The following is a 13742-nucleotide window of genomic DNA, read 5'->3' as shown; positions in this document are numbered from 1 at the left end:
ATATGGGTGTCAGGTACTGTGTAGGGCCAAGTGCTGTTTGTTTTTGAAGAAGTTGGGAAAGAAAATTAAGCCTAAATGTCTTCCGTCGTGACTCAAGGAGCTCAATGCCATTAGCTCTAATTAACTCAGAAGGTGAATCAGTGTGACGAAACTTAGAGTATATATACCTTACAGCTTTTCTTTGGATTCTTTCTAGTTTATTGACGTTTTTCTGTGTGAACGGGTCCCATATTATGCATGCATATTCTAACTTTGGTCGGATTATTGATTGGTAGGCCAGGAGTTTGACATCAGGAGGAGCGTTTTTTTAATTTGTGTCGTAAGAAAGACAGTTTACGGAAGGCGGAAGCGGAGATATTGTCAATATGTTCATTCCAAGATAAATTACTTGTGAGTGTTACTCCTAAATATTTGAACTCAGAAACTTGCTGTAGAGGTGACTCATTTAATGTATAAGTATACTGAAGGGGATTTTTCTCCTGGGTTATACGCATGCATACAGTTTTATCTAAGTTCAAAGCCATCCCCCAGCGATTGCACCATTGAAAAACATTAAACAAACTGTGATTAAGGTCATGCTGATTTTCTGGGCAAGTAATTTCCTTATACAAGACACAATCGTCTGCGAACAGATAAATTTGCACAGATGAACATACCACACTTACAATGTCATTTATATACAGCAGGAACAGTAGGGGTCCCAAGACTTTCCCCTGCGGTACTCCAGAGGCGACAGGAAGACAACCCGATCGCTGATCCCCAATTTCTACGTACTGAATTCGGTTTTTTAAATAATTAATAACCCAGAAAACTAAGATGCGAGAAAGATCAATATTGTTCAATTTTAGTATTAGTCTGTCATGAGGAACCCTGTCAAACGCTTTACTAAAATCCAAGAATATCGCATCAGTTTGACCGTTCTTATCTAGAGTAGATGCAAAGGAATGAGATATAGTGAGCAGTTTAGTCACAGTTGAAAACCTTTTTCTGAAACCATGTTGAGAATCAGTTAAGACAGCATTTTTTTCAAGATATTCGGTGATATGTTGCGCGATTATATGCTCAATTAATTTACAGCATGCTGATGTTAAGGATATTGGACGATAATTTTCAAAAAGCAAGCGGTTACCTTTTTTAAATACCGGTGCAACTCGGGCTGCCTTCCAGTCACTAGGGAGCTTTGAAGATATCAAAGATACACGGAATATCATCACAAGATATTTCGCTATCACTTCAGCATATCGGCAAAGAAAGGTGTTTGGAATATTATCAGGACCGCTTGATTTCTTAGTTTTCAGTTTTAAGAGCATGGGAAATACACCCGGGTACGAAACAAAGTCAGCCTCTGTCGTGTGAAATGATGGAACACCAGATGGGTATACACTTGGGCTAGTAAACACGCTATGGAAGTATATATTGAAATGCTCAGCTATAGTCTCTTTGTCCGTAATAATAGATTCATTTACTAACATTTCGGATACAGGCTTTTTTTTATCCGTCAAGTGGTACCAAAATTTTTCAGGGTCATTTTTTATGACGTTTGGGAGAGTTGTTTGGAAATAATAAGCCTTAGAAGAACGCACAGCTTGTGCGAGGCTAGCCTGCAATGGTCCGATTTTAGTCATATCCGCACGCTTCTTTTTTAGACGTTTAATTTTACGTTTCAAGTTAATAATACTACGCGTTATCAAGGGGGTCTGTTTATGAGTTCACAGTTGCTGCTTCTTTCACAGCCTGCGGCTACATATTCCGTAACTCAACACGCGCGAGCAGATCTGTTGGCTGTGAAAGCGCGGTGATATTGTCAGATCAATATTCACATGCAACATGCCCATTTGGCCGCGGGTTCAATCCCGGCCCCGACGGTCGCATTTCGATAGAAGAGAAGTGTGAGAGGCCCGTGCACTGTGCAGTGTCAGTGCACGTTGAAGAACACCAGATGGCCAAAACTTCAGCCACCCACCATTACTACGAAACCCTAGATGCCATTATATGTACAATTCGTATTAAGTGCCCGAAACGCCAAGAAGACTAGGTAACATCGCTAACGTTATTGTGCAGATTGGCTATGCGGCACTCTCGCAAGCACATGACTAAATCAACCCAAAATCAAACCTCGCAAGCACACGACTAAGTGCCCACTTCGATAACGACGAGGCCCCGTCGCGACCTAATTTTTTCGCTGGCTCATTTGGGTAAGTTGCGAGATGGAGCTCATTGAGGTCGGGAAGTTCACATGCGCACACATGTTTCAGCTTATAAAGTCTGGGTTAATATTTCAAAGCAGCTGCTATCTCCCCCGCAGCCTGTGCACAGAGGGTCAACGCACACGAGCGATTCTGTCAGTTCTGAAAGCATGGCTGTCAGATTTAAATGTCTCGGCGAAACACACATGCGCACTAACGCTCACTGATATATTCTCCGTGACGATGGGACATTTTTCAATGACTAGTGTGCACTCTTCGGCCTTTATTGCTCAAAAGGCAACAAAATGGCAGTTTCATCAGAGCTGTCAGTAGACAGTTACAGTTTACCGTTAGCGTGATAGCCGGGGTTAAGGGAATGGCGTTACCGCGCAGAAAACGTCCGTTGCGGACAAAGTCGTGTAGTTTAACGGGATGGCGTTTACGTTGTTTACGAACACCAGGTGGGAGGGTGGCGCCACCTATCGGGGGTTGATAAGATAAAGATCAGTGAAAAGGAAAAGAAGACGAGATGTTCGCCGGTATCACCTCGCGCAGCATTGTTACAAGTTTATTTTATTATAATAAAAGTAAATGAATATCAACCACGCACTAAACGCGCGAAAATTTATGTTGTCCATATGTCAACATCGAGCTCCTAGTTAGGCCTAAAGACGTTCGAAATAAGAAGGTATCTAAAAAATTACGCTAGCGCATTCAAAATACTGGGTCAAGAAAGCTAACTGAAGGCAAGCGAAAGCATTTCAAACAGTTGTTTAATGCGAACGAAGTGTATCTTTCAACAATTACGCCAAAATCACTTCGAAGCGGGCGTCCGAAAGCGTCGCTATGTTTGTGTGCACTACGTACACCACGCAAACATGGTAACGTAAAATCTGAAAAAAAATGGCAGCATATCCACGGAGTGAATGATGGAGAGTGGGGCGAAGCATTCGTCCGTCCATGCGTCCGTCTGTGTGACCGTCCATGCGTCTGTTTGTGCGCCCATTCCTGCGTTCTTTCGTGCATCCGCCCCTGCGTCTGTTCATGCGTCCATCCATGCATCTGTTTGTGTGTCCGTTCGTTCATCTATTCAACACTCCAAGTTCCACCATCTCGCATCTTTTTATCATATATTCCCCATATAGAAGCACCGCCATCCAGGGGACATTCCAAGGACTAAACGAGAGGTGGCACACGCACACTTTCTTACGGCCTGCGCTTTGGGTCCACTTCCCACCTTTAACCACCTCGAGTTCATGGTATATTCTAGTTCACTGTATTCATGGCACTGCAACCAAACGCTCGCTAAACCTTTCGAAAACCAAGGAGGTTACGCCCAGCGAGTATAACGTAGCAACCTTTCCCTGTCAGATAGGGCTCAATTTACATGCCAATGGCTGTTAATGAGAAATGAGAGACAGGAGAATTCGGTTTTTACTTTCTTACGGCTTGAGCTTCGTATCTACTTCTCATTTTTAACCACCTTGAGTTCATTCATGGTATATACAAGCTTATTGTATTCATGGCACTGCGGCTCAACGCTCGCTAAACCTTTCTAAAGCTAAGGAGGTTACACCCAGCGAGTATAATGTAGCATCCCTTTCTTGTCCGATAGTGCTCAATGTACATGCCAATGGCTGCTAATGGGGATCGCAGCGTGCGCGTTGACTAAAAGCCGAATGCTCATGTCTCTCATTCCCCATTAGCAGCCATTGGCATGTACATTAAGCACTATTTTTTATTGTTAAACAACGCACAGAAGAAATCGCTCACTGGCACCACCTTGGAGGTCAAGTGTTATACCTATTTCGGGTATGTGCCACTGGTGGTTACATACGAGGGACGCCCAACCCACGCCATAAGGAGCTTCGCCCCTAAAATTGTGAGCGTACGGTAAACGGTACGAGTAACGTACGTATCTGCGCATGCACACTTCGATCCCACTATCACGGCAAGCTCGTTATCCTGCTAAGCCCGGTATACTATAATTGTCTAATGCCACACTAACTCGCAAACGGCAAACGAACACTTCCAATATTATTCAACGTGTGTGCAACGCTTGCCGTATCCGCACACTTTTCAGGCTGACGTGGCAATTTAACACACTTCAAACATTGTTCTTCGATTATCCTCCCTCGATCTGTAATCTTTGTTGTGGCTACGAAGATGTCACGGGAGGCAGAAAAAATATACGCACGGTTTACTGCTCATTTCCGCGAGCGTTTTCAACATTTTCCCCATCAACAATGTTGTTGTAAGCTTTCAACGTGTCCTCGGCATGAAAATTCACATCGCAGATTTATGATTTTTCCGGCAGCCTTTTGTCAATACAGGGAATAGCACGATCCCACGCAGCACGAAGAGCCAGATCACGTGGAGCCCAAAAGTGTCGCGGGCACTTGTAATTGCTATAGCCGCTTGTGCATAGAAGCACACAGGTCAGCATTTCAAACGAACAAACATCCACGCTACAGCGAGAACAATAGCACACAAATCTTTTGCGAGTACTGTAACACACGAAGAAAGCGTAACCGCAGCCGAACACACACTCAATCCGGCGCACGTTGCTGGACTGACGGAAGCCTCTTGCGACAGCAGCGCCCCTTCCAGCCACCACTTGCGGCAGCTCCGTGCCACACCGGCGAGTTTTCAAACTAAACAGGTTCTATAAACGTTGGTCTAGACTGTGTAATTATTACCTTAACGTTACCTACTCGCTACACTTCTGCCTGGATAAATGCCATGACGCGCTGAGATGTGCGAGCCCATCTAACGGAAGTTCTTGGCGAGCAGCAAGAAATTTTCGAAACTGTATGGCGTTAATTGTCCATTACCTTTGTGTGACAAGTTTAATATCAAACGGCGTAAGCTACACTTACATAAAATGGACACCTGCTCGAAAACAATCACTAGCCTGTGGTCATCTGCGCAACCGGACGTCTGGGAGGAAGCAGAATAGGACGCATTGAGCCTACCGACATCTGGGTCACGGATTCGTGCGCGCGAACAATTGATAGCAGGAACACGACCGGAAACGTAGAAATGAAAACAACGTACCACATCGGCATGGTTGCCTGCACAAGGAAAAGTGGAAGGGACGCAGACCTTCGTGAATTATGCCAGTGAAAGAATCTTCACGGTTGCACAACACAGGCATTCTGCAATAAAATGACAGTTTGAGTGAGTTGGTACATCTTCAACCTGCGCGAAATGTAGCACGCATAGGAACGACAGACGAAAGAGAAGGAAACAGGTCGAAAGGGAAAAAGCAAACACAGAGTCACTCTGCCGTATGTGGTATACACTCACATTTAAGAGATAAACTAGCATATACCAACGCTTTATCAACGTAGTCATCAGTAATATTTCCACGTGCGCAGGCAGCAAACGCTATGGTACTTCGTGAAATGCGCCCATTCGCACTTTATTTAGGAGATTCTGGCACGATAAAATCTGCTCAAAAAATGTTTAAACGTTTTCTCGATGCCGCAAACACAGCTTCATGTGATATGCCAGAGTTCACATACATTGAGTGAACACGTGCCATTGATAGCCATTTTGTGAAGTGATATTAATCAGGGCGTTGGCAACAATGAGCATCCGAGTCAACTCCGAGCGACATGCCTGGTGGAGGGCACATGAAAGCCATAGAAGCAAGTCTCCGGAGTGGTGTCAGTGTCAATATGTGCCGAACCTATACTACCCCCTCCTCTCCTATTTCCTTCTTCCATGTTGCCGCTCATACGCAATACTCAGCAACAGGCTGCGTGTAGTTTTCAGCAAAGTAAAGCACAACGGTCTGTGGCATGCAGCTCTTCGTCCCATTTATGACAGGTGCAAATTACTCTAGAGGCGAAAGTGTCCAGTGATGAAATGTGAAAAGCAGACAGTTGAGTGGCTGAACATTAGTTGTAAAGCGCAGCATTTCCACAGTTAGACCGGATGCAGAATTGCTGTGGGTTGAATCGATGAGGTGTAGAAAATGCTTCTTCAGTATCGATGATAAATAGGCATTATAGGCCCACTTTCTTGGGGTTTGATGACATATAGCGGGAGACATCTTGTTTCCGCTGCCGCTCACGAGGCTGTTGAGCTGTTCGGGACTCCTAGAGAGGTTTTCTGGCAGTCACTTTTTCCATGCGGCTTCCAGAATCCTCGTGTTAGCTCGTGATAATCTGTGACACGGTAACTGCTAGCAGGTAACCTCCCTGCCTGCTGTCTGTCTATCTATCTATCTATCTATCTATCTATCTATCTATCTATCTATCTATCTATCTATCTATCTATCTATCTATCTATCTATCTATCTATCTATCTATCTATCTATCTATCTATCTATCTATCTATCTATCTATCTATCTATCTATCTATCTGTCTGTCTGTCTGTCTGTCTGTCTGTCTGTCTGTCTGTCTGTCTGTCTGTCTGTCTGTCTGTCTGTTTGTCTGTCTGTCTGTCTGTCTGTCTGTCTGTCTGTCTGTCTGTCTGTCTGTCTGTCTGTCTGTCTGTCTGTGTATCGATCGATCATTCGATCTACAGCGTGCTTGGCCGTATGACACAATCTCAAACGATGACTTAGTGTGTGCGCTCCATACTGTTACTGGAGGCGGAGAAGGAGGAAGAAAGGAAAACACAAGGACAGAGAGGTAGGCGATTCTCAGACCAGCTGGCTACCCTGTGCTGGGGAAAGGGGTAAGGGGAAGAAAAGATGATAGAAGAGAGAAATTACAAAAGGAAACAAAGACAAGAAACAAAACAACAATAATACGTTACACGACACCGTTTGAAATCTATCTTTGTGGCTATAGTTACTTGTATACATAGGAAATGCAACGACACCCTCAAAGCTTTCCGTGCCGAGGGTGGTTTTGGTCGGTGTCCTGACTCCCAAGACCTTTTCTTCTGGCAATAGGCAATTGTGAAGTCTATTGAACACATTCTACAGTTTCCTTTGTACACTGAAGTGAAGGTGTACGGACAGAAGATGCATGGGCGAATGTTTCCTCCCAACTACAATTATGGCATGACGGGCTACTTCCGGTGCGAGACGAACAAGCATTCGTAAAAGCCACTCCGAGCCACAGGCGTATAGTTCACACTACACACAGGTTGCTTAGATACTGTTATTGGAATCACGCAGAAAACCTAAGGTCTATTGCAAGCAGGGTGATTTGACATACGTCACGCGTTTGTCACAAGTATTTCATAACGCATTTGTGTCGCAAATGTACGAGTTAGAAATGGTCATATAGGCGGAAAAGTTACTGTTCTGGATCAGGTGCTAGGTGGCCAACATTGCTTCCGGCGTGACTGCAGAATTCAGGGAAGATGTAAAGCGGTTTCTTTTCAACCTGAACTCTATATTTAAGCTTGTGGCATGACACCAAGATTTAATGAGTTCGAACATTTCGCGACCAACTCAATCTTGCTATCTCCACGAAAGCCGGCGTGAATGAGCGCTCACACAAATGCCACTCATGGCGAAAAAAAATCTGAAATAAGCGCCCGGCACACCTGTTAACGCAGGGATGTGCGTCATTCCATTCAACCCACATCTGAATTATGCAGGGTGCCCCAGCTATCTCCAGCCAGGGCTGAATAATAGGCCGACGCACTCCAGGATGACGTGCAGGTTGCTGACTAATGCCTGGGATACGTCAAGCAATTTTTTTGTGTTCGTATTTGCTTAGTTAGGCATGCCTAAATAACTAAACCTTTGAAGCAAAGAAGCTAGGAAAAATTTCGATGAGAATGTTCAATATCATTTTGCAAGACGTCTAACTCGACAGTTTGTTACTCATGTATTAAGCATAGGTGTTTGTCGGCCTGCTACAGATTCACCAGGAATGCCAAACGATATCACGTGACATGATGGCTGGAAACGCGGCACTTTGGCACTGCATTGTGGTGATCGCTACCGTTCCGCGTGAAAACAACCACAGCATGACAGGATGTCCTTCTTTAACAGGGTTGTGGAATAACGCACAGTTCGCTAGTGGCAACACAGGCGATAACCGCTGAGCCTGCTTATTGCTGTAATGAACCACAGCGAGGGAAGCGTATCGTTTGTCTGCGAAGCGTTCGGGAGCACTGCACTCCATCGGGGCGCATTGTTTTGTATTTGTAGTGTTCTGAAGTGGCATCGTCCCGTCTTTCACGAGGTACTATATTGTAGTAGCAAGCAGAAAAACCTGTAGCAAGCAGAAAAACACAAACAAGTGCTTAACACATACATATTTATAAACTGTCTGATGAGACGTTTTGAAAACTGCTGTACTACTGTCTCACTACATGCGATGTTCTGATTTGTTGCTTCATGAGTCAGTTTAATAAACATACAAAATAAGGGCATCAACAATATCATGATGCACTTGAAGCAATAGTCGGCAGCATTCATTGGGTCGCGCCGTCATGAACCGTGTCAACATATTTTTATATCAATGACACTCTAAATGAGATGGTGAATATGGAATTCAGCTCGACGTTTCGATTGCAACTCGTTCATATTTTTGCGGTGGCTGCATTTTTGATGGAGGCGAAAATGCTGTAGGCCCGTGTGCTCAGATTTAGACGCACGTAAAGAGCCCCAGGTGGTTGAAATTTTCGAAGCCCTCCACTACGGCGTTTCTCATAATCATGTGGTGATTTTGGGAAGTTAAACCCCGCATATCAATCAATCAAATCTCTACGCCATTTAACACCCGCTATCGCTCACATGAGCTGGAGTTTTTTGAGCAGTTACTGTCCCTCTTCACGCGCTGAAGAGCTATAACATATTCATTTGTCATGCTAAAACTACAGCATCTACATTCACAGCATCCGCGTTTTTTGATACCGGCTTTATACACATGCCATTATTCGTTGCACTATATCGCGGATACGCAAGGGGCGTCAGCGTGTTCCAGAGCTAAAACACGTTGATGGGCCAGTTGGTTTGCATCCACGAATTGTGAGTAAGCGCGTACTGACACCTACAGAGCACTACTTTCAACTGATCCTTTATTTTCGCACGAATAAATAGTTATATACTGAGAGAGCGGAAATAACCGAAACAAAAAGAACGTTTTGTGGATTCGCATCGCTGAACCGAGCACGTGCACAATGCACTACCACGACATAGCGAATATTCCTGCGGCAAATCAACACAGCAAACCTCTTTTTGAGAAAGTGATATACAGAAGGTTGGCTAACGCACATATTTGCTAATCTCGTCATTTCGTACACCTATATATTCTCCCTTGTCATCCTGCCACGTGCCTTGAATAAGGTAACCGTGTTTACGAACAAAGGCCTGAATCCACAGTCTCTGCAATGAATGCCAAAATGACCTGATATTCTTCTGGTGACGTTCGTGGAGGATTTCTTAATTGCTTTAGACAATGAATCACGTAGTTTTGACTGTGAGGTCTCTAAATTCACATTCACAATCACGGAAGCCCTGTCCCCATTGTTGTTGACGCATGAAGTGCCCAAGAGCAATTATAGGGCAGTTCGATCAGGTTTTTAGATTTTGTACTCTGCTTTTCATCACAGCGAGTTTGCTGGAGTTATGAGCCAAGATGCGATAAGCATGTCCTGCCGTTTCCTTCCACTCATTCCAATTTTTTTATAAGTGCGCCGTTGTACAATCCTGTCTTAATAACTCACTCATGAAGTCCCGTAACAACAAGGTGGAAGGCAGTTTTGTAAAGCAGGCCAATTGATGAGCAGAGTTGGTTACCCAGTATCTATACGCTGGGATCCCTCGCAGACGACTTAAGCAGAAAGGTGAAGCAATCATCTAAAGGCAATAGTGGTGGTACAGCTGAAACAGCGACCGTAGCGCCATATATGCGTGGCGTTTAGCACAATCTCAGAAGAATCGCAGGAAAGTCAAAAGGGGGATGTGTTCTTTTCCGCTCCCGAACGTCTTCTAAAGTTATGTCGACTGGTTAATTCAGAAAGGAAGGGTGTGAACACTTATCTCCTTAATCATAGAACAAATTTTGTAAACTGTGGTAACAATGTTGTTTACCCTACTCCGCTTTCTTGTACAAGATGCCGGCAGATGTATCAATCAGAAATTGAAAGAGCATCATCATATCATCTCGAAAAGAATATCAGGTCATTTTGGGCATTCATTGCCAAGACTATATGTGGATGCAAGCCCTGTTTCGAAAACGCGACAATCTTATTCAAGGAACCTGGTAAGACGACAAGGCGGATTACAGAGGCGTATGAAATAACGAGAGTAGTAAATATGTGCGTTAGCCAATTTTCTGTATATCACTTTCTCAAAACGAGTTTTGCTATCTTGATTTGCCGCAGTTACATGAATATTCATTATGTCGTTGTAGTTTGACGTACACGTGCTTGGTTCAGCGATGTGAATCCGCAAAACGTTCTTTTTGTTTCTTTCCACTCGATCGGCATATAATTATCAGTTCGGGCAAAAATAAAAGATCAGTTGAAAGTATAGCACTCTATTCGTGTCAGTTTTCTTCTATACGTCCTTGTCTGTTCGCGAATACCCAAAATTCATGGGTGCCCCAAAAGTATACCACCACTTTCTTCTTAATTCATTGTTTGCATACGTGCTACCACTAATTCTGGGTTCACTATTTCGGAAGCCTTCTTTCTGATGCAAGGCACAAGTCGCCAGAAGTTTGAAAGCCTTGCGTGAATGGACATGCAATGCGGAGAAGAGCGTGATCCTGTCTTTGCGGCCCGGTTCATAATACTTTTACTTTCTGGCTCGCCGCGACAGTCCGTGTTACCGGTCCACCACGAAGAGACGAGCCGGCGTGGTCAGTCATCCCTGACGCGATTTCCCGCGCTCGGTGGCAGCGACGGTGGCGATGGAATTATTGATTTAGCTCCTGTGCCGCGAGCGTACTCTGATCGTCCCTACGCGGCGCAGGTGAAAAGAGAAAGAAAATGCGAGCCGTGGGGTGGTTCTCGGAACGGTAACTATTTATAAATCAGTATGAATTGGCCCCACTCGCATGTGACTGTCATACAACTTGCCCGCATATATGCAATATATTGTTACTCCTTTTCTTTCTCCGCACCAAATTTGAGTGCCCACTCCAGTTTATCTTCTTTAGGCGGCCGAAAGCAACTCGCTTAAGAAGTTGCTAGGGAAATAAAGAAGACTATAAATATAAACACGCAACAAAAAAAGAGGGGGGGGGGGCAGTTGCCTTAATACTGAAGGCTGCGCAACGCATTCGAGCACGAGTGGCTGTGGGCCAGTAGTCCGACAGCTCAATGCAGGTGTGCGTACGTGGTGAGAGAGAGAGAGAGAAGCAGCGGCAAAAATAGAAGTAAACGGGATACCTGCCCTTTATTGACCACGCGAACAGGCACTATACTTTAGCCTCGTGTTTTCTGTCCTTATTCCCTTGCGAAAGTGTAGTAGCCACCTGCCCTTGTATATTGATCGAAGGGCGTGAGTCATCATCGGTGACATTAGTTCGTCTGTGCAGGACACGCATGCACGCACATGCAGTGAGGGCACTCTGTGCCGTCGGGAACTCGAGTGTTCCCTATATAACGAATGTAGCCGCGCCTGGTGCCATGAGGTTAGCTCGATGGCGTCTCGATGGCGCTGCGTGTGACTCATGATGGGCCATTTTGGTGGTTCAATGTTTGCGTTGGACATTACGATTGATATCCAGCCGGGTTCCCCTTCTTTGTCATCGAGATCGATGTGTCTCTCGAATGACTCTCAGTATACGGAGTATGATTAGCGTTGTGCAGGACTTCTTCGAGTAAAAATTTAATTTATTTACAAATAGTGCAGACCCTCCTAGAGTCCACGCAGAAGTGAAATACAAACAATACAGTCAGACAGTATATGGTAACACTCTGAAGAGCTTGGCATAATTGCAAGAATACACAAATGACAAGTACACAACTGGACAGTCATATCAATGTCCAGTACATACCTATATATTTTTGTTATACAACATAATTACACTCAAAAAGATTTTCAATACAAGGAAGTCACTTGAACTGCATTATATCAAGCTATCTTGGGTATACATCACTTCTATTTGGATATCTAATAATTTCACTGTGTTTCGTAAATGAATACACCAAGGCAGCATTGCCTGCTTCGGCAGAGGATGCACTTCAACGAAAATTCACGCGAATAAAGAGAGCAAGCTTGTGAACATTGAGGTGGCTAGGCGGCTGCGCAGAAATTTTATTGTGATTCGCCCGGGCTGCAACTTTGGAAGGATGCTAAAGATAACGTTCCCGCGATCACTTTAAGTCCTCACGGTATAGTTGGTCGATAAATTTCAGTTTGGAGGCGCTGCTCCAGTTTTTGTTGGCTCGCCTTTTTGCGTAGACTTGTTGTCGAGAGTAAGCGGAATATATAAAGTGCAGAGCTCAATTTTGAACCATCGATATTATTTGTCAAATATTGTAGCCAAGGGCTCCAAATATTGTTGGCGTACTCCAATTTCGTTGCCTCCAGTGCTATATATCCTTTCAATTTTACCGTGGTAGGAGTATCAGGCAGTTTTCTCTACAAAAAAAAAAAAAAGACAATTTCTTCAGTACACCTCTAAACACGTTTTCAACATACATTTCCCAGTTGAGGTTACTGGTGAGTGTGACTCCTGGATACCGAACGCGATCTCTCGTGATGCTATCATTTCTTAAAGAATGCTCAACAAAACGCAGTGTTAAGGGTGCGCTGAGCAATCGGCAAATGAACTGAGGCTTTTCCACAATTTGTTTTAGCAAAACTCCATTCCTGCGTTTTCCAAATTACGCAAGCACGTGCACCCAGAGCGAAATAGTGACGGACATAACGCGCTACCCTGAGTGATAGCGTGACTACTTCGTAGAGGAGAGTTTCGCGCTCTGCGTAACTCCACACATGCTTGCTTTTTAGGCGTTCTTTTCGAGTCTTGAATGACGACTTTGCAGGTCCGGAAGTACCCTCGTCTTCTGCGTCGGTCAAGACACGGCAGAGGGACAGCGACGAAGGCGGGCGAGACTTTCGCTGGCCGATTCCCACGAAACACCCCGTCGGAAGCGCTCCGAGTACGAAAGCGTGTTAACTCTGCCTGCGCCTTCTCGACCGCGAGCAGATGTTTTTCACGACATCCAGACGGCGCCACTCGTCTCTCCTCCGTGCCGAACAGGTGGCAACGGACTGCTCAAAGGTTCCGTAGCCGGCTCTGCTTTCCCGCTGTCTGTGCGTTTCCTCGTGCTACGCGGACCGTCCTCGAGGGTTCGCACATTTCTGGCCGCCTCGCTCTTCATATTTTTCTTCGTCATCGCCGTTTCTACGCGAACAGACCCTCCTGTTTCTCCCCCACCACGCAGAGGCGCAGGAAAAGGCCTCTCTCTCTCCGCCCTGTGGCCCCCTCTCGCGTCACGTGACTCACAGGTACGCAGATCACGTGGCCGGTTCCATCTTGCTTCTCGCGTATTTACTTTGCTACCCTCAGCAGTACGCTTTGCGCTCTCTCGTGCGAGAGTAGGAAACTCCAACTTGTACGCCCTGCTTGTACGCGAGTGAAAGAGAGAGAGAGAGAGAAGGCAGGCTTCGCCGGTGA

Source organism: Rhipicephalus microplus, chromosome 4, assembly GCF_043290135.1.
Source record: "Rhipicephalus microplus isolate Deutch F79 chromosome 4, USDA_Rmic, whole genome shotgun sequence".
NCBI lineage: Eukaryota > Metazoa > Arthropoda > Arachnida > Ixodida > Ixodidae > Rhipicephalus > Rhipicephalus microplus.
The sequence above is the reverse complement of the archived record's forward strand: the minus strand, read 5'-3'. Positions refer to the sequence as shown.